At 47.5% G+C, this 4,162-nt stretch overlaps 1 protein-coding gene across 1 annotated transcript in view; it reads right to left on the bottom strand.

The window, feature by feature from the left end:
• STMN4 (stathmin-like 4) overlaps positions 1–4,162 on the bottom strand; it is a 24,057-nt gene that overhangs the window by 9,248 nt on the left and 10,647 nt on the right. The window lies entirely within an intron of this gene.

Here is a 4,162-nt window from a genome sequence, read left to right as displayed (position 1 = left end):
AAAATGAAATAAATTTCTTTTAGAAAATGTAAAGAAAAATCCAACAAAATACCTCTTCAGTTGCCCTCTCTCTTTTGCTCATCTCCAGAACCACTGTCCTAAACACTGCTTGACCCCCTTTAAGTCAATCCTAGACTATGAAAAGAGACAAATATTGAATATTAATGTGATCATCATGTGATTCATGCAGAGATGGAAATCAGCATTGGGGATTACTGCAGGACTACAGAGATGGGGCTTTAGACTCTGCATGAGGTCTGTGAGCCAGAAAGGACCCCTGGTGTTAGCAGTACCAGTACTGAGTCTTAAATGATGAGTCAAAATTAAGCAGGATGTTCTTCTGGGGGAACAGCACATGCCAGAGTCAGGGTGAGGGAGACTTCCTGGTGGCCCAGTGGTTAAGACTTCTGCAATCCCAGTGCAGAGGGCCTGGGTTCTATCTCTGGTTAGGGAATTAGATCCCACATGAAGATCCTGCATGCCGCAGCTGGTATCCAGCATAGCCAAACAAATGAATACATATTTTTTTTAGTAAAAGAGAGAGTCAGGGTGAGAAAGCTATGAGGGTCCCAAGCTGATTGATGCTGGACCAGAAAGTGTGAAGAAGGAGGTGAAACGAGAGGCAGGAAGGAAACAGACTGGAGCGTGTCTGGAGGACAGATAGGAGGCAACCTTCTATCTGATGGAGTGAGGAACAACCAGCAGTGAGCCACCATCATGGGCACCACTCGATTCTTGGTTGCTGTGATGGTTCATCCTTGTGTCAGCTTGACTGGGCTAAGAGAGATGGCCAGATGGCTGGTAAACAACATCCTTGGGTGTGTCTGTGAGGGTGTCTGTGGAAGAGGTGAGTGTTTGAGTCGAGAGACTGAGCAAAGAAGGTGGCCGTCCCCAGTTTGAGTGGGCGTCACCCAATTCGTTGAGGGCCAGAGTAGAACACAACAGTGGAGAAAGGGAGGATTTTCTTTGCTTGAGCTAGGACATCCATCTTCTCCTGCCCTCAGGCATGGGAGCTCCTGGTTCTTTGGCCTTTAGACTTGGACTAGGATTACTCAGGGTTTCCCCTATGGCACTAGTGGTAAAGAACCCACTTGCCAATGCGGGAGACATAAGAGATGTGGGTTTGATCCCTGGGTTGAGGATCCCTGAAGGAGGGCACACCAGTCCACTCCAGTATTCTTGCCTGAAGAATCTCATGGACAGAGTAGCCTGGTGGGCTATAGTCTGTGGAGTCACAAAGAGTCAGAAATGACTGAGGCGACTAAGCACTCACCCACACAGGATTATACCACTGGCCTTCCCAGGCCTCCAACTTGCAGACAGCTGATAGCGAGACTTTTCAGCCTCCATAACTGCATGAGTCAGTCCTTCATGATACATCTCTTTCTATATGTAGCCTACTGGTCTGTCTCTCTGGAGAACCCTGACAAACCCAGTCATCCTCAGTGGTCACTGTGCCAGCAGAAGGTGACATGAGCTCACTGTCTGCCACCCCAGGAAGGAAAGGGACTCTGAACCAACTTAGAACCCCTTTCCTTGCTTACTGGGGTGTTTTCCTTCTGCGATCAGAAGCAGTACTGACTGAGATGGGCAGGGGAGTGGATGGGAACAAGAGGCTCCACCAAGGCTTTAAGGCTGGACCAGTGTGGGGTCAGACACAGGCTTCACCTCTCTTGTAGCAATCACTAGTCATGTCACACATCTAACCTTGTTCTCCCCATCTTAATTCTGCACAGAGTTGTCCAAATGAAATGAGAAAAGCATCCAGCAAAAGGGAGAATTTCATAAATATTAGTTTCCTTTCCTCAGCCTTTTACATGAAGCTCACTACCAGGTATCACACACCTACAGGTAAGGACTGTCATTCCCATCTGCACACGAGGAAATGGAGGCTCAGAGGGTTTGTGTGACTTGCTCAGGGTCACTCAGCTAGAAAGCAAAAGTGCAGAGATTTGAAACCAGGTCAACAGACTTGAAGGGCTCTGTTCCCCTCAGGGCCTCTGTGTTCTCCTTGTGCTTTGGAGCCAGAGGTCCCTGCCAGGGCCCCTCCCGACACAACACAATGGGCCTCTGTCCTTTGAGTCAAGTTGATCCTGGCAGCACCAGTGAGTCCCCGAGCAGAGATGCCGGCAGAGTGCCTGGAAACGACCCCCCTGGTCATGAGCTCCATTCCACACCATCTCCCACTCATGACCAGGCTGCTTGATGGGGCAACTGGCAGAGGGAGTGAGACCTTTCCAGGAGAGGGCACAGGCTCAGACCTCAACCTGGGTAATGGATCAGAAGTGAGAGCGGTCCACTGGTTAAGACTCTGAGCTTCCACTGCAGGGGGCAGGGCAGGCAGGTTCCATCTCTGGTTAAGATCCTGCATGCCACAGGGTGAGGCCGAAACAAAAAATTCAATAGAAAAATAAATAGATACTTGTTTTTAAAAGTGGGGGTCCAAATAGGAAAGAGGAGGCAGAGTAAGTACAACACCCTGAGGAAGGATACCAAGCTGGGCTTTTTTTGTGAGCGTGGCTACCTGGAGTCAGGGACTATGTCCCTTGGCTTGAGCTGAAAATGATAATTAAGACCCTACACTCGTGGAGCATGTGACTAATTACAGTCCTGGTTGCCTACATTATCCCAGTCGATCTTTGCAGGAGGCTGGCTGGGCTGATAAGACAGGCATTGTCAGCTTCGCTTTTAGGTGAAGAACTTGGGGCTCAGAGATGTTAAGATTCTTAGCTAAGGATACACAGCTAGTTGGTGTAGAGCTGGTTCAAATCTTCTGACTTAAAAGCTCATCTCTTATAGCCAGTGGAAGGACTGAATGCTAACTACTGTTTCCTCCATGGTCCTGGGGACTCAGGGAAAGGCAGTCTAACCTCAGGATATGATTTAATGAAGACTACGTACTAGGCACTCTGTATACATCAATGAAAGATACTATGTGAGGAGTTTTAATTGCAGGAGGAATCAAGTACAGGTCAGATAGGCAGAGAAAGAAGACAGGGCAGGGAAGAGGAGACCTCCTAGAGATGGGCAGAGGGAACTTCCCCAGTAGTCTAGTGGTTAAGATTCTGTGCTTTCAATGCAGGGGGCAAGGGTTCATTCGATCCCTGGTAGGGGAACTAAGATCCCACAGGCCATGCAGTGTGAATAAACAAAAGAAATTTTTTAAAAAGATGAGCAGAGGTATTCATGCCCATGAGACTTGCAGTTGCGAGCTCTCAGTTTCACAGGGTTGAAATCTGCATCATTAACCATGTGTATTTATAGAGCATCTACTATGTGACAAGTGCTTTCACTTTAATTTTCATCATAACCTTGTGATGTAGGACTTACTACCCCTGTCTTAAAGAGGTGTGAATTGCAGCTCAGAGAGGCTAAATGGCATTACCAAGGTCACTCAGTGTAGTGCGTTGAGTGGTGTCCTCGAACTAAACCTGTCCACATCCTAACCCTTGCAGTTTGGGGATGTGACTTCTTTGCACGTTTAAGTAAGTTGGATCTCAAGATGAGATCATTCTGTCTGTCCAAGTGGTACAAGTGCCCTTATAAGAAACATGTATGGAGAGATGCACAGAGAGAAGACCTTGGAAAGGTGGAGACAGGCTGGAGTGATGCTGCCACAAGCCAAGCAAGGCCTGGAGCACTGGAAACTGGAAGAGGCAGGGGGAACCCTCCTCCAAGTCTCTGGGCAGGGTAAGACCCTGTTGACATCTTCATTTCTGAACTTCTGGACGCCAGAACTGCACGAGGATGAATTTTTGTTGTGTTCAGCCGCTAAGTTTGTGATCATTTCTTACAGTAGCCCAAGCAATCTAATATACTTGATAAGCAACAGGGCCAGGATTCATTCAAATCCATGATTCACTCGTTCATTGTATCTCAGCTACCAGTATTTTCACATGGTCTGATTTGGTTCTCAGGATAATCTCTGGGACTTCCCTGGTGATCCAGTGGTTAAGACTCTGGGTTCCCAATGGAGGCATCATGGGTTTGACCCCTGCTTGGGGAACTAAGATCCCAAATGTCCTGGAGCTCAACCAAAAAAAAAAAATGATCTGTGTATGTGTACCTGAGGTACATGGTACCCTTATAAATCCTCATGCCAATAGTCACGTCACTTCTGTGGCACTTAAGACTCAAAAGAATGTTCTAAGAAAGGATATAA

The sequence above is a fragment of the Bison bison genome, unplaced genomic scaffold (genome assembly GCF_000754665.1).
Source record: "Bison bison bison isolate TAMUID 2011002044 unplaced genomic scaffold, Bison_UMD1.0 scf7180017864141, whole genome shotgun sequence".
Lineage (NCBI taxonomy): Eukaryota > Metazoa > Chordata > Mammalia > Artiodactyla > Bovidae > Bison > Bison bison.
This window is presented reverse-complemented; position numbering and strand designations above follow the sequence as displayed.